The sequence below is a fragment of the Octopus sinensis genome, linkage group LG6 (genome assembly GCF_006345805.1).
Source record: "Octopus sinensis linkage group LG6, ASM634580v1, whole genome shotgun sequence".
Classification (NCBI taxonomy): Eukaryota; Metazoa; Mollusca; class Cephalopoda; order Octopoda; family Octopodidae; genus Octopus; species Octopus sinensis.
This window is the reverse complement of record NC_043002.1, coordinates 18,817,958-18,842,200: the sequence shown is the minus strand read 5'-3', so window position 1 is coordinate 18,842,200 and position 24,243 is coordinate 18,817,958. Positions and strand designations below refer to the sequence as shown.

The window sequence follows — 24,243 nt, the reverse complement described above, 5'->3', positions numbered from 1 at the left end:
GTGTAAAGAAGAAGTCTTTACTGGTATGGACATATGAAGCATAGAACCTACTTTTCACTCCAAACTCTTCATATTCCAAACCCTCATCCACTAGCGTAAAGCTACCACTCGGCCATTAGGGTTCGTCGTCTTGCGTACAGCTTGGTGACCTCAGCAGTGCTGGTTGCACGAAAAAAAGCACCTAGCACATGCTGTCAATTGGTTGGCGTCAGATAGGGCATCCAGCTGAATAAACCATGTCAAAGTAGATTTCTCCATGATTCTCCACTTGAATTTATGTATTAGGTTGTTTTGAAAATAATGGCCGCTCTACGTGTTGTGTTTTGAAACGCAATATTATCATAGTATTTTAATTATATTTTAGGTGAATTTCGGCATAGTTAATAAGTGATGTATGCTCTTTAATCATTTCCTACTTATCTCAGGGAGAAAACAATCTTAAAGCATAGGTGCCCTTAATTATGAACATGGAAAATAAGGCCCCTGAATGAGTTCAAGCTTGGGCACAATGCCTCCCAAACTGCAGCCAATATCAACAGAGCATGGGGAGAGGGGTCCACTAGTGTGCTCAATGCTCTTTCTACGAAACACCAATGATCATTTTCTTGACCGAATAGTTACTTGTGACAAAAAGTGGAGCCTTTATGATAGCCGTAAACGATCAGATCGACGACTTGATCGTGATGAGTCGCCTAAACATTTCCCAAATCCAATGTTGCATCAACAAAAGATTGTGGTGACTGTCTGATGGTCTGCAATTGGTGTTGTCCATTACAGCTTTCTGGAAGCCAATCAGAGCATTACAGCAGAGGTTTACTGCAATCAAGTCGCTGAAATTCATGCTCACTTGCAAAAAAATGAGACCTGCATGGGTGAATCGGTGTGGCCCAGTTCTGCTCCACGATAATGCAAAGCCACATGTTGAAAGAATGACGCAGCAGAAACTAACAGACTTGGGATACGAGACTTTACCACATCCTCCATATTCTCCTCTGACTTCACTTTTCACCCACTGACTACATTTTTAAAGCATTCAAACACATTTTTAAGTGATAAAACTTTCAGGCCCAATCCATAAGTGGAATCGGCTTTCAAAGCTTTCTTAGCATCAAAACCAATACGTTTTTATCAACGAAGCATAAATAATCTCGTGGATGGATGGCAGGGATGCATAGAGGTTCACGGCTCATACTTTGACTAATCAAATCATTTCTATTGTTAATTTTTCCAGAATAAAATTATATTTCTGAAATCGGTCATTATTTTCGGAATAACCTAATTATATGGAGCTGGTCTTCAAACTCCATACGTGGCTAGCCAACTTAGTTGCATTACTTTTGTCGATATGTTCTTTTGTTCTAATTTTATTAAATTCTGTCTTTGTGCAGCTGAAGATTGCTCTACATTTTAAATTGATGTAATGAAATGATCGCATTTTTCAATTACATGGAGTTGCATGAAACGATCGTACTGCATTACCTATGAATAGCCTTGTTACTTATTTTGATTTTAATCAAATTATTTTAAAATTGTATAGATAATGCCGTACTAAATTCTGGTGCCTCAACTTAAGCACCATATTCGTCTGAATCTAAATATATATATATATATATATATTATATATATATATATGTATGTATGTATGTATTATACACACACACACACCACACACACACACCACACACACACACACACCACACACACACACATATATATATATATATATATATATATATATATATATATATATATATATATATAGATAGATAGATAGATAGAGATAGATAGATAGATAGATAGATAGATAGATAGATAGATAGATAGATAGATAGATACAGATGAATATGGTACCTAAGTTGAGGCACCAGAATTTAGCACGGTATTATCCATACAATTTCAAAATAAGGTGATTAAAATCAAAATAAGCAACAAGGATATCCAGAGGTAATGCAGCACGATCGTTTCAAGGAACTCCATTTAATTGAACAATACAATTATTACATCAATTTAAATGCAAAGCAACCCTCAGCTGTAGCTTTTAAGCTGAAGTGAAGACAGCATGTCCTCTATCTCTTTACCTTAGAAATTTTAGGTAAAATTATACTAATGTAACCATCTGTTTTAATTTAATTAAATTCTGTTTTTATGCAGCTGAGGATTGCTCTGCATTTAAATAATTGATGTAATAGTTGCATTGTTCAATTAAATATAGTTGCTTGAAACGATCGTACTGCATTACCTCTGGATAACCTTGTTGCTTAATTTGATTTTATATATATATATATATATATATATATATATATATATATATATATATATATATATATATATATATATATATATATACGCACACACACACGTATATTCATTCCCATATATGCACACCTGCAAATGTTCACAAAGGCACAAACATAGATAATAGCATACATACTCCAGTATCGATTGCCAAATTCGAGTCGAACACACACACTTCCGCATGAATAGATTATGTAATTTTCCTTGTGTGAGCCAATATTTTACACAAATAAGTGGAACTTTGTAAACAATGAGATGCAACATAATTATTAATATCCCAATATTAATTTCATTAACACAGCATAATAAGGCGGTGAGCTGGCTGAATAGTTAACACGTCGGGCGAAATGCTTAGCGGTATTTCGTCTACCGCTACGTTCTGAGTTCAAATTCCGCTGAGTTCGACTTTGCCTTTCATCCTTTCGGGGTCGATTAAATAAGTACCAGTTACGCACTGGGGTCGATATAATCGACTTAATCCGTTTGTCTGTCCTTGTTTGTCCTCTCTGTGTTTAGCCCCTTTTTGGTAGTAAAGAAATAGGTATTTCGTCTACCGCTACATTCTGAGTTCAAATTGCACCGGGGTCGACTTTGCCTTTCATCCTTTCGGGGTCGATAAATAAAATACCAGTGAAACACTGGGGTCGATGCAATCGACTTTTCCCCTCCCGCAAATTTCTGGCCTTGCGCTTTTAGTAGAAAGGATTAACGGAGCATAATGATGTCCATAATACATTATACATTTAGCACAGACAATAACTGCATGGTCAGTTTATGCGTATTAACTGGATAAACAGTCCATAGTTGTATGGTTAGTTTGGAGGGCGCGTGGCTTAGTGGTTAGGGCATTCGGTTCATGATCGTAAGGTTGTGAGTTCGATTCCCGGCGACGCGTTGTGTCCTTGAGCAAGACACTTTATTTCACGTTGCTCCAGTCCACTCAGCTGGCAAAAATGAGTTGTACTTGTATTTCAAAGGGTCAGTCTTGTCACTCTCTGTGTCACGCTGATTATCCCCGAGAACTACGTTATGGGTACACGTGTCTGTGGAATGCTCAGCCATTTGCACGTTAATTTCACGAGCAAGCTGTTCCGTTGATCGTATCAGCTGGGACCCTCGTCGTCGTAACCGGCGGAGTCTTTAGAAGTATGGTCAGTTTATTCGTATTAATTGAAACAGTCCGTAACATTAAAAAAAACGCACTAGAATCTGACTTGCTTATATTCAGTGTTGCTGAGCATACGTTGGCGTTTTGTTTCTCACTCAGTGGATAGTAAATTCGGACTATCACAGATTACATGCGTGCAGGATAGTGTACAAATATATATATAATATCCACTTTAAACAATATAGTAGGTATGTGTGTGTGCATGCGTGTGCGCGCGCGTGTGTGTGTGTGCATATATATATATATATATATGACTGAGGGCTTCGAATGCCCCATCCTGTGGTTCTTGTGTCGTCTCCTTGGTGTTTCACGTTCTTGTCCCAGTTTGTATTTATTTTTAACTGTTTACATATATATATATATATATATAATAAAATATTATTAGAGACAAAACCACTATTTTGCAAAACAAACAAGGAAAGACTTAATCAATACATAAAATTTTAATAAATAGTCAAAAAAACCGCCACTACAATTGTTTCTTGTCTTGATCGACAATCTTCAGGTGGACTTCCAATCTAAAATATCAATATTTTAAAATATAAAAACAATAATTTTAAAATAATTAAAGTATGAATGAAAAAATATAAATATATAATCCATATATAACCTATATATAATCCATATATAATCAATATATAAACAATATATAAACTAAAATAACCTATCAACAATTAAATATAAAATATAAAATATAAAATAAAATATAAAACAAAACAAAAAAATAATAATAATATAATAATAAACTATATATACACCCATACACATATACCTAATTATATATAACCATATCTAACTACATACACTAAATCACACACCTATATATATATCCCTATACATACACATAAAAACGTCTAGACAACTATAAATAAATAAAATAGCTAAATACTTCAACACAATACTTATTCATACTCCCACACACACACACACCTACAACCCACATTCACGCTCTAGAAAACGGACATCACTTAAAATTATGAACGGAGAAATGGAATAAATGAAATTAAAAATTATATTCACTTGGTAAAACGAACACTACTTAAAAATTATTAATGAAACAATGCAATAAAACAACAGACATCGCAAATAGACACAAATTACTACGAATTCCTAACAAAACCTACCATGATAAACAAAACTCATAAAAACATATAATGATAAAATCTCCCTTTACTAAACTCTATAACATACCTATATAGCAATTCCCCTAACCTAAACATTCACACACAAATACACACACGTAAACCACACACCCACGACATATACAAATACCCACACCACTTACACATACCTATACATATAAACCTCAACATATACTCCAAAACCCACTCAACCCCACACAGACAAATAACACAAAAATTATGAATGGATTCTTTTATAAAACTACCATGATAAGCTAAAACTCACAAAACATAAATGATAAAACCTCCCTTTACTAAACACTATAACATACTTATATAGCAATCCCTTTAACCTATACATTCACACACAAATACACACACGTAAACCACACACCCATAACAAATACAAACACCCACCCCACTCACACACACCCACAAGTACATATAAGCCTCAACATATACACCAAACAAAATTACTTTACCAAGGAACTTAACATATGTATAAAAAGTATAACCGCTCTGGAACGAACATCTTTTAAAATAATGGATGGAGAAATGGAATAAATGGAATTAAAAATAATATTCACGTGGCAAAACGAACACCACTCAAAAATTATGAATGAAACAATGTAATAAAACACACCAACATCGAAAATAGACAAATTACCACGAATTCCCTAAAAAAAACCTTGATAAACCAAAACTCTTAAAAACATATAACGATAAAATCTCCCTTTGCTAAACTCTATAACAAACCTATATAGCAATCCCCCTAACCTAAACATTCACACACAAATACCACACGTAAACCACAGACCCACGACTTATACACATACCTATACTAACTTATAAACCTCAATATACACCAAAAACCCACTCCCTCCCCACACAGACAAATTAACACATACATCCCAAAACCTAAATAACAAACCCATATACACATTCACACACAAACACACACACGCGCAAAACACACACACACAACAGATACATATACTCCCTCACATATACGCATATACATACTCACTAAACTCGATATATACAACAATATTTACACACACACTCATACAGATAAATAAATTATACAACTAAAAACTCACACACAATCTCATATACATAAACATCCTATGAAAAACAACATTAAATACATCGTAATTAACCAGAATATCAAAAATAACAATAGACATAAGGAGAAATAAAATACATACTTACAAGTCAGTTTCAAATTATGAAGTGAAATTAAATTCTTAGCCGTTAAAAAAATCAAACCAAAATTACGTTACCATAGAAATATAACTTATGTAAAAAAAGAATACGCGCCATGGAAAGTAAACGTCATTTAAAATTATGAATGGAGAAATAGAATAAATGGAACTAAAAACTATATCCACGTGGCAAACCAACACTACTTAAAAAAAATTTATTATGAATGGATTCTTTAAAAAACTACCATGATAAATTATTATATACATTTATGAGCTTTAGCTCATCTTAGCAGCTCTAACAAACAACTTGCAGTAACCCAAATCTATTCTCGATGCCTGCCTTACTACTACACTATTCCATTCACATATGTGCACGGTATTATAAGGTTAGTGTTCTTGTGTGTAATGGTACTATATGTATAGCTTTCGCGGGGGGTTAGGGGGTCATAAACATATGTGTTCGTAAGTGTGTTTTTTTTCTTTTGCCTTGGTTAAATTCTCGTGGCATTTATGTATGCATGCGGTGTTTGCAGGGTTACAATATGTGAAGGGACTTATATTTGTGTTGGGGTGGAACTAAATCTTTTAGGTGGATGTCTGCCGTGCTAGGGTGTGTGTGTTTGTTGTGGGTGCGTTTGCGTATGTTTTTGTCAAAATTCTTTGCCGGACTCCCAGGTATTAGGGGAGGGCCAAAGTTGGGGGACTGGTGATTATAATCATGATGGGGCACGCAGATATGGTAGGATGTACTTACTTTCATGTGGGAAAGGGTTAACAATTTAATTTCTGCTATTCTGGAAGATGCCTGGATACTGGGAGCTCTTTAAAATCTCTCTTTCCTAAGCTAGGCACAAATTGTACTTCCTGCTGCTTTTGAAGTACGCTTTACATTTCTATAGAATCCTCCACTTTATGCTGTACTCGGTGGTGCTTTCTTTCAACGTCCATATGTGCTTGACCAGGGTTGTGGAGTTACGTCTCTTCAGGATGTTGAAGAGCGGATTTTGGTTGTTATAGGGGGTTCTGAAGAGACCTTCAGTTGTGTGTATGTGTGTGTGTGTGTGTGTGTGTGTGTGTGTGTGTGTGTGTGTGTGTGTGTGTGTATTCTATAGGAATATGCATAGACAATCGTAGGAACAACCCAGAACATCAAACAAAGAATAATTGAAGCTAGAACTACAGATTGCTGCTCCACACTCTATTACATCAAAACACGGAACTTCTAAACACAGTCTAAACACTAAACTTTCCTAACACTATAATACTGGAACAGAAACGAGACACAAACTCCAGTCATATGTACCAAAAATTGTCCTAATACGCAATTATATACTGTTGCAATCCTCTGTCGGACTCTTAGGACACGACTATCTAATGACGTCTACCCGGTGTCAAGACCGAATGTTTTTGTCCAGCCCGCAAGCTACTCTGTGTCATGCCTTTATGGCAAATTTTTGAAAGAAAGTCTCAGATGCGATGGTGTGGGCACATCCTTCACATGAACTGTAGTCGAATGCCCAAGCAAATCTTTTATGGTCAGCTTCTTAATTCACGGCGTAATGTATGCCGGCCACCTCTACGGTATAAGGACAAATTAAAAAGTAAATCTGAAATGCCTGAGTATTAGGAAAGAAAACTTTGAGTATCTTGCGAGAAACCGTGCGGACTGGAGAAGAGAGTAATTTTTCTAGATTGAAAATTTCGAAGTCAAAGGGGTACAACATGAAGAGCAGTTTCGCGAAAACAGGAAAACGAATCAACAGAACAACAGTCTAATCGCAAACAACCATTGTCTCTAATGTGATTTCTTAGTTCGATCACGTACTAGTTTAATATGTCATGCTCATGCTGATATCCATATTGTTTTTGGTGGCCTGAAGGTTCACATGTGGAGTCACCAGGTAAAATGAATGACTTGCAAGCGTTGGTGAATTGTGGTAATTGTAATGTGGGTGTGTTGCTGATTGTCCATCTGGTTGGGGGGGGGGGTTCTTGACATCTCACTGAACATTCATAGGTTGTCTTCGACGGGAGAGTCCGTAATAATGTGTGTGTGTGTATGTGTGTCCGATTACCGTTTGACAACCGGTGTTGGTTTGCTTGTCATCCCGTAAATGATCAGTTCGGCAAAAGACGCCAATAGAATAAGTACCCGACTTAAAAAAGAGTATTGGGGTCGATTCTTCAAGGCAGTGTCCCAGGATGGCCGCATTCTAATCACTGAAAAAGGATAAAAAGATTAGGCATCCTTATTCACAGTGAAAATCCCGCTAATAAATCAAAGATGTCGATATTAATTTTAAAACGAAATCATGACTTAATTATAGTTAAAACGTAGATATTTTGGCAATTACATAAATGCTATAGAATATGTTATACTTTAAGACTTAAATAATATTTTGTCTGAATTCCTTGTGAATAAGGAATATCATTATTACAATAAGGAATAAGGAATATCTTATTACGATAATAGTCACAGCGTTTAATGTGTTTAGCCTTCAGTACTTTACCAGGTGCCTTTCGTAATCCGTAAAGTTATTGAAGTATCGAACCACGACATTTATTAAACATTTGCTTAAAATCTACACACCGTGCGGACTTTTAAGCTGGGTCCTGCGTGAGGGCTATTTGGGTCTGTGGCCAAAAACTAAAAAGAGAAGAATAGCAGGAATATAACGTCTATAATGACTATGTGGCCCGGGGGGTTTGATCAGATGTTAAAGATGGTTGATAATTAATTCTCTAATGCAATTATTCTATTGTTCCAGTCCCAAGTTGGATTCCAACTGTCGACCTGTTTGTCCCAAAGAGTTCTTATCTCGACGTAAAATTAACGAAGCGAAAGCCATTTATCTCACCCTAGATCTGACAAATGCCAACCAAGATGGTGTGAATCAGCCAATCTTTACCCGCCAGAAACATCGACACGAATGCTTTTAAATCAGCTCCCAATGCTTGATGTTCAAGAACCAAACGAAGGGCAGATGTTCAATCCCGGAATCATCCTGATTCCAAAAAGGTATACGGGTCCCTCACGGACAGACAATTTCGCTTTTATTATTATAGACAAGGATGCTCTCATTCCGTTTTACACATCAATGCTTTTCTCCTCTTAATATAATCTTACTATGTTCTTTCTGATGGAACTCCACTGGATAATGCTTGAGTGACCTCAAAAATGGAACTTTGATCCACTAACTCTTATATTACCGATAACATTTCATCAACGCTTATAACCACTGACGTTCTGCAGTTTAATTAACAATTGAAACTAGAATGTCTAATCCTTGCTTTTTATGGTTATAGATTTCTTTCTAAAATGAAGGTTCTCATAAAGTATTCATCCTTTAGTTGGGATTACGAAGCAAGTTACCCTATTGCAGCATATACTGCATGTACAGCGGTTCTTCCAGTAGTCGTAACTTCAAGTATTGCTTCTTATATTTTCTTTTGACTTTGTTTCACAAAGATCTCTGACTCCTTTTTCTGTTAACAAGTGATCGATCATGACTGTCTTTCTATCCTTCAAAGTGTAGAAATGTCTCACCTTTATATTTCTTCTCACAACTAATATATTAGACGGAATACACACAACTATTGGGCATCATAGCATGCTCTTTTGGGGTCTTTAAGAGAGACATTCTCGAAAATCAATAGTAGACTTAACACTTTACAGGAGCCTACATTTGAGAGTGAGAGAACATTTAACTTATGGCCATAATAGATTTAGTTTTAAAGTCCCAGGTTCCATTGTATAATTGTCTTACACTACAACGGTACAATGAATGTAAGCATTGATAAAACGTTAAGTGTAGTGACCAAGCTAATAAGCGTGAGTTCTATCCCTGGTCACGCAAACATATACTATAGAGTTTGATTTAAGAGGACAGAGGAAGCATCACATGTAAGAAGAATAACTAATGGGAGAATAGTCCTGATATGCATATTGAAATTAAATCGATCCATAGCTCCACGGTTCGGTTCGAAATTCTGTGATGGTCACGGTATACGACAGGAACTTAAAAAGACTGAAGGGCACATCGGCCGAAATGTTATTACCATAGCAACCAAAACAAGGATACAAATACCAATGTATATCCCTTTGTTTATTTTTGCAGGAAATATTTATAAACTGGAAATATCTATGCACCATTTTCGGGTGATGGAATAATATTTGGATGAGTGGTGGAATAATATTTGGATGGCTCAATCCCTATAGAAATCATCTGAATGGTCAACACAATAAAATATATTTCATCACACAAAACACAAAAGGTAATCGTTTTTAATGTATACATATAAAATATTGGAAATGCTTTGAAGTTATACGAATTTCAAGTATTACATTTCAAAAGATAGAAGTATTCAATAGAAATTAGAACAAAACTTTACTGAAATATTGAAAATTTTTTATTGATTTTAGATGACAACAAAAAATATCTTACATTAAAACATTTTCTGTTGTTCTTTGCTATATTTTTAGTATATTGATGGATGATTACAGCTGTTCTTTTCTCCAAGTTGTTCCCAAATGATACTCATCTATAAATACTACACTCTCCATAACTCTAGCATCAGTTCAATCTTTCTACACCAGTAACTTCACATCTAGTGCCACCATGTTGTCTCTGTGTTGCCTTCTTGTTACGGTTGCTTCAGTTTTTGCTGGTAAGTCATATCTCCGGACGAAGGGTTTTCCGTGATGAAACTTCAAATGTCGTCTGCATTCCAGTTGATATCTTTGCTAATACTGGTTTCAGTGAATTCTACATACATTTTTAAATCATTAATTTCATATGAAAAGATAATTTGAAACTGATTTTTTAAATATATCAAGTTGTAGCGAAACTTCTGTCCGTGTTTCTTAAAGTAAATATCTAGTTTAATTTAAAGGTATTTAACTTCTCAGTTCTAGTTAAAATGCGACGAAATCATTGATGAATAATAACTTTTCCTTTTCTTTCAGATTTTTTCAGGCTTGTCTTAATTAATGTTGTTATATTGGCCCCGTGTTCACTCCTAGCAAAGAACGCTTTTCTTTATAAATTTCAAAAAGGAAATAATGCAAGTTTAGAAACAAAATTCCCGCAAAACACTTACAGTGATAGCGTAATGACTGAAAGATCACTCAGAAAATGGTTTTAACCATTCGGATACGATGACTACAGCCTGCAGGATCAATCAAGATTAGGGCGTCCAAGTGTGTTCGGTTCTGGTGCATTGGAAGCCACTGTTGAAGCAAACCAGACTAATACGGTTCAAGATTTAAGTATGGACTTCACTGTGAGCCATACGATCATTCATCGAGCGTGAATTGAAAAGGCTTGGTTAAGTGACAAATGTGGGAAAATGGGTCCCACATGGTCTCTTTGCAGACAGTTACAAACAGCGTGTCGACTGCTGTACTTCATTGGAATCTCGTGAACTGAAAATGCCTTCTTTGAATAGAATCATTACTGGAGATGAAAATTGAATACTTTACCATAATGTAAAGCAATAACGTCAGTGGCTCAGTCATGGTGAAAAACTAGCTCAGCAGCTCAGAAGTGGCCTGAATCCAAAACGAATGCTTCTGAGTGTATGGCGGCGTGTGAGTGGAATAATTCATCGCGACCTGGTTGAGCATATTCAAACAACAACAGCCAATATATACTGCCGACATCTAAGACGTTTGGAAGCAATGGTACAGCAGAATGCGTCCATCATTAACAAACAGTAATGGAGTCATCATGATAACGCGAGACCTCACACTGCATTAAAGACCAAAGATCTCCTTGAAAAATATGCTTGGAAAATTCTGCTCCACCAACAATATTCTCCGTGCCTTACACCTATAAATTACCATCTCTTTAGAAATTTACAAAATTGTTTGAGTGGATTAAGATTTACTTCCAGAGCTGAGCTTAAAAAACGAGTTAATTTCATTTTTTACTTCTAAACTTAAGGAATTTTATGAACGTGGCATTAAAAAGAGGTCACATAAAAGAATAGTGACTATATTAACGATTAAGTAAATCAGATATTATTTTTTATTGTTTCCTTGAACATTAAAAGAACGATAATTACAACCTAATAATAAATTCTTACAAAATTACAACCATTAAATTCACAATAGATATATTGTAGACATTCAAGAATAACTCTCCTAGAAATGTATATTTATTTTATTTTCTGATTTTCCTTCAGCACCTGCCGAACAGATCGTCGGTGGATCTCCAGCAGCTAACTGCGAATTTCCATCTATTGTCCATCTCACAATATCTGATCGCCCCAAAGGTAGCATGGGTATTACATTTGCTAATGTATGTGGTGGTACTTTGATTGATTCTACACACGTATTGACCGCAGCTCACTGTCTGTAAGTATATACACAGTGCATATTGACGTCTTTATATCAATAATTCACATAACTTGATGTAATATATTGATGTAAAACCCTATAAAGTTTGGAAACAATTAGTTAGTGTATATACCAACATATATACTGGCTTTAATATCAGATTACAATTCACATTGAACATTATGTTTCCAAGAAACGTCCGATAATTGCCTTTCACCATAAACGGGTTGAGATATTTAGTTAAAGGATATATTCGGTTTTCAACTGAAAAAAAATCCTTTCTCAAATAAACACATCGCTTCAATCTTGGAACATTCTTCCACATATGTTAATTACTCATTTTAGTTCGTGTATGTATAATACTTTTCAGACCAATAACACCAATAGAATTATATTTTAGTAACACACACACTGTTCGAATGATAGTATTTAAATGAACAACGACTTTTGATAATAACAGTGACTTTTAAAGATACATATGTTATAATACGATAAAGAATAGACAAACGTTTTAGTATCGAGGAGAATTTCAAGCACATGACGATGTAAAATGATTCCCTGTTAAAGATTTTGCAAATTCTATTTGATTTTAGAGAAAGACGTAACAGAGAAGTTAGAGTAGATATTGGTACCAACCGCTTGTCGATTCCTGGTCCTCAGTCAACAAATGCAATTAAAAATGTGACACATGAAGATTTCGTTCACCAACCCTACCTCATAAGTGTGTATTACAATATCTTCATACACTTTCCTATAAATTTTCTCTTTCTTCTCACCATTTATCAGTAAATATCAGTGTTTCATCCACTGCAATTTAATGTCAGTATATGATAGCTATGGTTTTGGTGTTTTCATTTTAGTGTGTCTGCAAGAAATGTCTAAACACCGATATTTCTTCATCAGTATTTATCCCAGCTGCCATTATTCAGTCATTCTAGATCTTCTTATCTTAATTAAAGTTGTATGCCAAAGAATATCCGCATTAGCATTTCTCGGTAGTCACTACTACAGAATATAGTGATGTGGATTACAACGACGATGTATATATATATATGCGCATACATACATACATACATACATACATACATACATACATACATACATACATACATACATACATACATACGAGTGGGTGCTGAAAGGTTCACTGTTTTGGGTGAAAATCAATACACAGGCGGATCAGTTAATTATGATTTCATTCAACATATTCCTTCTCAGATTCACACACTTATTGTAGCAGCCCATCAGTTATTCTACACCTTGTAAAAGAACTTGACAGTTTGGGCCTCCAGCGAGGCCTTCCAGAAAACCCTTAAAAACAGGGTCTTTTCAGCATCCCTCTTTGATACACACACACACTACACACCCACACATACATGCATACATACATACATACATACATACATACATACATACATACATACATACATACATACATACATACATACATGCATGCATACATACATGCATACATACATACATACATACATGCATGCATGTATACATACATACATACATACATACATACATACATACATACATACATACATACATACATATATTATGGCTGCCCCCTCATTATCGAGTATGGCCATTGCACGAAGCTTAACTGTTATTGGTGCTGTGATCGAATGTGACTTTTTAGCCCAGCTAAAGATCTACAATGTCTTGTACAAAATTGGCAACTAAAACATTTACTGGTAATAGTCGGCTGTAGTTGTAACTGGGCTTCATGTACCTTTGCTTGTCGTTTAAGTCCTCCTGCCGATTTACACACTACTCCACATGCCCGATAGATACATAATACATACGTACATGTACATTCCTACATACATACATATCGTAGTCTTGTTTCCGTTTCTGTCTACCAAATCTACTTCCAGGGCTTTGACTGGCCGCGTACAACAATAGAAGGCACTTGTTCAAAGTGCCTATCCTCATCTGTACATATGTATATGTGTATCTGTGTAAATGTGTTGGAGTGTCTGTGTGTATATGTATGTGTGTTTCTGTGTGTATGTGTATGATTGTCCCCACCATTGCTTGACAACTGATTTTGGTGTGTTTACGTCCCCGTAAATTAGCGGTACGGCAAAAGGGACCGATAGAATAAGTACTACGCTTACAAAGAATAAACCCTGGAGTCGATTTGTTCGACTAAGGGCAGTGCTCTAGCATGGCCACAGTCAAATGAAAGAAATAAACGAATAAAAGAAAGAAGATATACTTGAAAATGAAAACAACGCACTGCTAACACCAAAGATAGGATACAACATTTACTTAGAAGCTGTTATTATATTTGATAGTGCAAAAAATAACTGTAAGTGGCTGAGCGCTCCACGGACACGTGTACCCCTTCATACTTCTCAGAGTGTGACAAGGCCGGCCCCTTGAAATAAGGTACTACTAATTTTTGCCAGCTGAGAGGATTGGCGCACCGTGAAATAAAGTGTCTTACTCAAGGACACTACACGCTGCCGGGAATCGAACTCGCGACCCTACGATCGCGTGCAATATACCCTAACCACTAAGCCACATGTCTTCACAACTTCACAGTATGTTATGGTTACAAAACAAAATACGGTGTCCTTACCAAAAGTCAATGCGGGCGCACGCACACACACACACACACACACACACACACACACACACACACACACACACATACACACACACACACACACACACACACACTCACACACATATGTTATATTTTAATTGTTCCTCTGTGTGTTAACGTGGGCCTCCTAACGACAAAGTAAAATCCCTATAATCAAGATGCCCTTGGCCTGAAAAGTAGCCTGAGGTAAACACGCCGCTTGGCTACTTACAAATTCCGAGGTTCTGCTCTACTCCATCTTCGATTCTTATTCGCATACCAGGCAGTCTTGGCTGCCAGCCTTGAAATATAAAATACTTTGTTTCAGCCTGTCGTACTTTGATACGAGCCCAATGTAATGTTATTTGTCTTGTACGCTGTTCTTTCTTTTCATATACACCCTCAAATAATTCAACTTGAAAAACTGCTAGAATACATAAATCCAAGTATACTATTTCGCAGATATGTTCTCTGCAAATGAATCAGTATACACTATGAATTCTTTTCCATTATAAGTCTCCTTTTATATATAAATTATTTTTGTATATTTCATACTCCATAAACAGATAAAAATTATTTTACTTATATACAATGCACAATAACCTTACATTAGTTAAACACTCATTACTTACATAATATTACTATATATTTCCCTCTCACCTTATGCCAAGCTAAATTCTTAACTCACATTTTTATTAATACATAAACATAGTCAACCTAATAAATATCAATAACTATAACATTTATTAAAAATTTCTAACTTTTCCTAGCTTTATTATCTTCCCTACATTATTGATTTTCGTCTTACAATATCTATTATACCTCTGAACGTTCTTACAATATCTATTATACCTCTGAAAGTTCTTTTAATTTTTATAGCCACAGCAATATTTACTATTTTAATTCTGTAATATTAACAACTAATTTTCCTATTTTAATTTTTTTGTTAACTTATATTTAATACACACAAATGAATATAAGTACTTACAGTAACACATTTCCATTATATATAGCTCTTGAAATATTTATATTAACTGTTGTTCTCGTTGCATTCTAGCAGCCTACTATTTAAATAATCCCTCTAGCTTAAATTCATTCTCACACACAATTTTTGTTTTTAAATATACACCGTATCTACTTTACTTATAACTGTCAAATGATATCCTCATTCAAACATAATTATGCTTTTCCATTGGACACCTCTATTAAACTTCCTATAACGAATGACTTATTTAGAGCTTGAATTATTTAGCTACTTACTCTTCTATAGAGGGAACGTCTCTTAAACATTTTTTCACTCAAATTTTCATATAACCGTTAACTGCATCAGTTTTAGTTTATACACAGCTAGACTCACATTCTTTAGTATGCTCTCAATTGTTTCATATGGATAAAATACACATATCCGAATTTGTTATCTGCTATCTCATTCATCAAGTCTACTGTAATAATAATAATTTTCTGTTGTATACTTGTTGCACTGAGAAGAACAATGATATCTAATTATTTTAATTTCATCAAATTAGTTTTAATTATTCTACCATGGATTTACATGATAATATCGCTGTTTGAAACGATCGTACGATGTATTTAAATACTTCTCTTCTCCATTTCTAACAAATTTATTGAGTTTCTATTGGATACCTTTCCATAAATTCTCATAACACATCATATATAAGTAATATTTTCATATTCGCATAAATCCTACGCCAGTAAACTACCAGCAAAATATGAAATATTTTTGTTAGGAATCGCCCTTTGGAACCCTCCAAAGTAAAGGATGAAATATAATTCAACCTTTTCACACACACACACACACACACACACACCACACACACACACACACACACACATATATATATATATAATATATATATATATATATATATATATATATATATATACGTCTCTAATGCATGACAAGCTGGCATTTATATCTATCTTATACCTATTTTATTTTTGAAGAGAACGACATCGCCATATTGACTTTGAGCAGGCCAGTCCGTGAAGAAGGATGTGTGAAATTTGCAACTATGGCCAATCAAGGAGAAACATTTGATCATAAAAGATGTATCGCTGCTGGATGGGGAAGTCTCTTTTGTAAGTATCAATATAGTTTCATCAAATATTCATATTTGAATTAAATTGTTGTTGATCGATATTAATCATCACTCGATTTGTATTCCTTTCAGTCAACGGAAATAGCCCTCACGAATTATATAAAGTGGCCCTTCCAGCTATTCCCCATGATGTTTGTAAAAGAAGATCTGGGATGCGAATTGCTGAAGGAATTCTTTGTGCCGGGGATTTCAAACCAGGTGGAGCAGCTACTTGCCAGGTATACAGTATTGATACTATAGTATATACCTATTTTAATATCTCACTGATGCACATTTTAGATGTGTGTGTGTGTGTGTGTGTGTTTGAGTGTGTGTCTGTGTGTGTGTGTATTAATGCAAAGATATCGGACACATTTTCAATGTAGTGAAAAGAAAACTGTTTATCACAATAAGAAATTTACCCTGTTGTGTAACTTGACCAAAAAATTATATTTCGTAAAATAATTCAACATCTGTGAATTTCAAGAACAATATATAGATATATTATTTGTGTTTTTGTAGGGTGACTCTGGTGGTCCACTTTATTGTCCAAGATCAAATGGTGAAATGGTGTTGGCAGGAGTAACATCTTTTGGATATAATTGTGAGACAGATGTCAGTGCTTTCAGCGACGTCGGATATTTCCGAAACTGGATCGATAGACACACGTGAGAAGTACTTTGATGAAGATATCTGTTATCGAAGGAACGTCAGCAGAATAATGTCAAACTATTGAGAAATCAATAAATATATACGAAATGATTTATGCAAATATTATTGTCATAATATTACAAGAGAATGTTTAACTGTTTCGCTTTAAGTGTTTATAGCGTCGGGGAAACGTTCACTTTACCTATTTCACTCTGAGAATGGCTAATTAGCATGTACGTTAGTTGAAACTTGTAGGCTGAATGGAGAACTGAACGAATTTTCTTTCTATTTCTGACACTCTTTCAGTTCTGGAGTGGAGGGTGTTCGGTCACATATATACTTCTCAGCGAATCCATATAAACATATATTGAAAGAATGAGTAGAGATGGCATTTTTGAGGGGATAAATTTTTTATTTTAATCTTAATAATAGTGATTACAGTGAGCGACCTAAGTTTCTGGATGATATCCGTCCTCAGAGTAAGACAGTCTCACACTGAGGACGGACAACATCCAGAAACCTAGGTCACTCACTGTTAACAGTATTATTAAGATTAAAATAAAAATTATCTCCTCAAAAAAGCCATCTCTACTCATTCTTCACATATATATAATACTCAACCAAGAACTTTCTCTTATGATATATATATATATATATATATATATATATATATATATATATATATTATATATATATATATATATATATATATATATATATATATTATATATATATATATATATATATATATATATATATAGAGAGAGAGAGAGAGAGAGAGAGAGAGACAGACAGAGAGAGACACAGAGAGAGAGAGAAAGAGAAACAGACAGACTGATAGACAGATATATATATATTATATATATATATATATATATATATATATAATTTACAAGATAAGGGCAGAAGAAAAATTCTAATGCCAGATACGCCGAAACAAAAAATTGTCGATAACCATTAAATTTATGCGTCTTGAAACAAGCCGATAGAAATCTCTAAAAAATTCGTTATTACTGTATTGGTTCAATTTCGGGGTTAATTCACAAGAAAATTTCCCCTCTTCAGCGGCACATACGCGAGATGTAAATGAAATACTTATTCATACCCACGGAAGAAACAAGCACCAAGTCCCGAGCAGATTTAAGTACCCTAAATATATCCAAACAGAAAAATCTTTGGCGCAGCTCGAGACACGTGTGATTCGAACTAGAAACTTTCACAGAGTGATAGAATCCGGAAGTGAAACACTAATCTATTTATAATTGATATAGGATAAAAAATTTTTCGGGAAAAAAATTTTATCAATGGCCAGCATATCAAAAAATGCCTTTAAAGGTAAAATTTATACATAATTCACAAGATAAGGGCAGAAGAAAAATTCTAATGCCAGATACGCCGAAACAAAAAAAATTGTCGATAACCATTAAATTTATGCGTCTCGAAACAAACGATAGAAATCTCTAAAAAATTCGTTATTACCGTATTGGTCCAATTTCGGGGTTAATTCACAAGAAATTTTCTCCTCTTCAGCGGGACATACGCAAGATATAAATGAAATACTTATTCATACCCACGGAAGAAGCAAGCACCAAGTCCCGAGCAGACTTAAGTACCCCAAATATATCCAAATAGAAAAATAGAACAGCGTATGTGCCGCTGAAGAGGGGAAAAATTCTTGTGAATTAACCCCGAAATTGGACCAATACGGTAATAACGAATTGTTTAGAGATTTCTATCGGTTTGTTTCGAGACACATAAATTTAATGATTATCGACAATTTTTTTGTTTCGGCGTATCTGGCATTAGAATTTTTCTTCTTCCCTTATCTTGTAAATTACGTATAAATTTTACCTTTAAAGGCATTTTTTGATATGCTGGCCATTGATAAAATTTTTTTTCCGAAAAAAATTTTATCCTATATCAATTATATATATATATATATATATATATATATATATATTATATATATATATATATATATATATATATATATATATATATATAGATAGATAGATAGATGATAGATAGATAGATAGATAATAGATAGATAGATAGACAAGTTTCAGCCAGAATTGGCCCAGGTCATGTCTAATTTAATAACATCGCATGGAAAGACATTTAATAATATTTCATGCAACAGCCATTCTTTGAACACCATAGCACATTGGTGTAAATAATAATTATTTGCAGAGATATACCCGGGTGTAGGTGGTTTGTCTGAAATTTGTTGAAGATATTCGCCCAGGGACTGTTTGGATGTTATGAGTTCTTTTCTTCTCTTGTTTGTCTTGGCATGGTGTTAAAGAGAGCAGAGATAGTTGAGGTGAAATAGTTCTGACTTAGTGTTGTGATGTGACGCGAGAATGACTTTTGTAGCGGACGGACGACACGGGGACCAAACCTTGAGTGAATTTTAAAGTTGATGCCAACATCATTTGGGAAATGTTGTTGGAACATTTTCCACATCATACAAATTATATAGAGCTCATGGCGACATGGGAAGAAAGAAAGAATGCGTTTCTCAAATCGATCCCAGTAATCAAAATCTGTCATGTCATACGATTGGCTTTTTATATTTTAACCTCTGCCATTTGCATTGTAACAAAGTGAAAACATTTTCTCTGGTATGGAGGGAAATGGTTTTATATCATTATATAATACGTATATAATTGATGGATACCTCACTTCTGAAACATACATTGTACTGAACTGTAATTATCCATCCTTGTTATTTTAAGTATAAATTTTATATATATTGCTATGCAATGTATGTTGCTTGTATAATTGTAGTTCCGTGATGCTTGTCATCTTAAAATAATTCCAAATTATTGTAATAGGACGAACCGTCGCACCGTCCTCACACCCAGCAAATCTACAGCTCTCCGTTTCGCTGAACTCGCTCTCCTTAACTGTTTCCCGTTCGCGAGCGAGATTTTACCAGTAGTTATCTGGAGTCGCCACGGGAACGAGAATGGGCCCCAACTTCGCCAACTTATCTGTTGGTTTACGTCGAGGTTCAAATGTTCTCTGGATCGATCCCAGAGCTATACGATCGGTACATAGACGACTTACTGGGGCTAACTTTAACATCCGTGAACAACTCAATAACTTCATATCTTTCGTTTCTACCTTTCATCCTTACCTTGAGGTCACCTATGTCATCGCTGACACTTCTGTCAACTTTCTGAAAATCTCTCTATTGATTACCTCACCCACTCTCTTATCACTTCCGCCTTCTTCAAACCAACTGACCCCTACTATCAACCTGCCATATCACCCGGGGTCCCTGACTCCCAATTCTTCCGTATTTGTTGCATGTGCAGCCACGACAAATATTTTGAAACTCGGTTTCAATATTTGGCCTATTTGTTCACCCGTCGCTGGCAGACGTCCACTCGACCCGCCTCAGCTACTTCTCCTTCCAAACACTAGTCTCACAACTACATTCTTTTCCCCTTTTTATCCACCCCTTCGCACTACCCCTTCGTCGGAAAGTCCATATGGGCTTTCCGTTGTCTCCAATCCGATCTTACCAGCTCTCTGTCTTCACCAACCCACCTTCCCCTTCCTTCAAATGCGCCTGTTACCTATGCGACTTTCTGGCCGGTTGTTCTCTCCCCTCCACTACTCCCACCCGTCCAAGTTCCTTTCTTTGGTCCAAACTCCGTGGCTACACTGGTCTGTTCCATATCAGCATCACCTCCCTTACTGGAACCAACCAACACACTATTCACATCCAGAACACTTTCCTTTTTATATCTTCTAACGTAATCTATTGCTGCTTCAAAGGTGCTCTTTATATGTTGGTCAGTGTCACTGTCGTCTTGCCAACAGATTTAAAAATCATCTACGGGATATCCGCCTACACATTCTAATAAATGAATGCCTGTTATGTGTATAGATACCGTGTACATACTGTTATATGTATAGATATAGCAGCATTCACGACCTCCATCTCCGTCGCCTACATCTTAACATCGTCAACAACATCTCTCTACATACACAGCAACCAGCAACGCTCGCTCAGGTTCTACAAATTGCTGACCCCGACGTGATGCGAACACGCAACCAGCCCTACGTTCACACGGACGTCTACAAATTGGTGACCCAGTGCCAGCTTCCTTTCACTTTTATGACCAACCGCTCTTTCTAATTTCACCTCTTCGCTACAGATATGTCTCCTGTGTATCGCGTCTTTTGTCTTCTACAAAATGACTGGTGTGGGGCTATCTGTAGCGTTCACTTAGTAAAATTCTCTCTCTCTCTCTTTCTCTGTTATATATACATGAGTACGGATGTAGTAGATAACAGCTAGCCTTCGGCCGCTCTTTTGCACCCTGTTGGTATTGGCAATTTGGTTGGTATTGGCAATTTGTCTCTTGCTCTATTACGCGCCAATATGCAACCCAACCAATCGCAGCCTTCTGATAAGGTCACGTGAGACAGTCTCTTCTAAACCCCAGAAGAGGTTATATACTATAAAATGCTAGCTTCAGATCGTCTTTCGTCTTTCGGTTCTAGACCTTCTAAGGTCTAACCACTAAGGTCTAACAGAGCACACAGCCAGTTCCAGCGACCACCCACAGCAGCCACATGGAGATTCAACTTCGTCCAGCGGCATTCAGGACCTCCATCTCCGTCGCTTTCATCTTAACTTCGTCAACAACATCTCTCTACGTACACAGCAACCAGCAACACTCGCAAATGATTTATCCTCGCTGTTTGTGAATTACTTCACCATGGTTAACAGCAAGTACAACCTGCGAGATCTCCTGTATCAAGTAATCGGCTCTGCATAGTAGCCACAGCTTCCCGCACGACATGTGCCTCAATCGGTTCTGCATTGTAGCCACAATTTCTTGATACAGCACTTCAACTACGAACTGGTATTTATCATCCTTGTGTCCGAACATTTTTCTAACGTCATATTATAGACTCTTTCAATGCTCTATACTTATCACACACATATACATCCATGTTTGTACTCAGACATAATGTATACATGACGGCCAGTCTATTGTTATTATTATTATGCGTATATGAAGCAGACACAGACACACATGTTAACACATAAATAAAACCTTTCTCTTAACATTCTACGGGTTGTGTCTCTCTTTTCCTTCTAACACTTGTACTCATCCTTTTCGAATTTATTGTAATCGACCGTGCGATGTATTAAAAGAGCCATTCTTCGTCACCTCTCCTTCGCACATTTGTTCTACAATTTTTTCTTTTAACTAAACAGTTTGACATTTCTTATACTGGTTGAATGTGTCCCGTAGAACACGGTCTACTCTTAACGTTTTTCACAAAAGTTTGTATTTTAGAAGTTATTTCGTGTTAAAGTTATATTTTTAACCAGTCAATGACGTGTATTCAGCTGAAGCAAGTTACTGCTGTTTGCGAAAGTAATGGAAGAGCAACAACTTCCGGGTCATCTGTTTTGGACGCTGCATATACATACATGTATGTAAATACACAGAAACATGTATATGTATACACAATCACACACATTCATATGTACAGCTGATAAAACCCCGAATGGAAGCAAAGAAAATGAGAGGGTTTAATAAATTAATATGCAGTGGTATACATAAGCTCAGATAGTCAACATACTACCACTCTCTCCATTTCTCTCTCTCTCTCTCTTTCTCCCTCTCCCTCTTTCTCTCTCTCTCTCTCTCTCTCTCTCTCTCTCTCTACGATTCGTCACGTTAAAAAAATCAGGCTCAATCACTGAACAAGTTAAATGAAATCAACGATTTAAACGTATATTTGAGTGTATGTACATATATGTATGTATGTATGTATGTATGTATGTATGTATGTATGTATGTATGTATGTATGTATGTGTATATGTATGTATGCATTTTTTTCAAGTTTCAGCTCAGAGCTGCGTCCATGCTAATGCACCGCCGTTTTACGCTACACTGTTATTACTAGGAACCTCCTCTAATATGTGGCACTTGATGAAGAATGGAGTTTGATATAGCCACTCTCATTTGCACCTCTTGCCGTGAGGCACGCTCATCTGGGACTCTCGACAGGAAGAGGTCCATCTTTGATTAAAAAACCCCTACATCTACTTTGTGCAAGTTCCTCAGACTCTTTGGGAGAATATAAAAAGCTCTGGGTCCTTGAAACCCAGGCTGTTGCAGTAACAGGTCCTGAAGCGTGATGGCATTGCTGAGATCTTTGGCACCATGCAGTGTCGTCCCGTTCTGGCATTGGTGTAGCTTTCAATGTCAAAATTTGGCACAATTCCTTCCAGGATCTTCCAGATATATATTACTGCATACCTCTCCCGTCTTCTCTCCAGGGAGTAGAGTCTTAGCTGTTTCAATCTTTCCCAGTAGCTGAGCTGTTGCAAAGAGACGATCTTCTTTGTGAATCTTCTCTGGATTGCTTGAAGGTCCGCTGTTAATTTTACACTGGTGGGTGACCATAGCTGTGAGCAGTAATCCAGGCAGCTGAGGAAGAATGTCTGCCAGAGGACCATCATGGTTTCCTTATCTCTGGTTCTGAATGTTCTTAGGATCCAGCCAGCCAATTGTCTGCACTTTGTCGCCATCCTGGTAATGTGCACTTGAAAAGAGGTATCATCACTCATGTCGATACCCAAGTCCCTCACTGACTTAGGCTCTGGGATTGAAATTCCCTGTGGACCGGTGTACCCTGTAGGTTTAATATTCAGTTTTGGATGCTGGTAGCGCAGGGCCTGGAATTTTTCAGCATTAAACTGTATATTATTATCCTCAGCCCAT

General features: G+C 36.0%; 1 long non-coding RNA gene across 1 annotated transcript; it reads right to left on the bottom strand.

Moving 5' to 3' along the window:
- Positions 1-832: 832 nt before the first annotated feature.
- Positions 833-22,823, bottom strand: LOC118763826. The gene is made up of 4 exons (XR_004999580.1): positions 22,701-22,823; positions 17,777-17,786; positions 8,467-8,477; positions 833-842 (listed from the first exon to the last, which is right to left on the bottom strand). It is a non-coding gene; the product is annotated as an uncharacterized LOC118763826 (long non-coding RNA).
- Between the last annotated feature and the right edge of the window lie 1,420 nt (positions 22,824-24,243).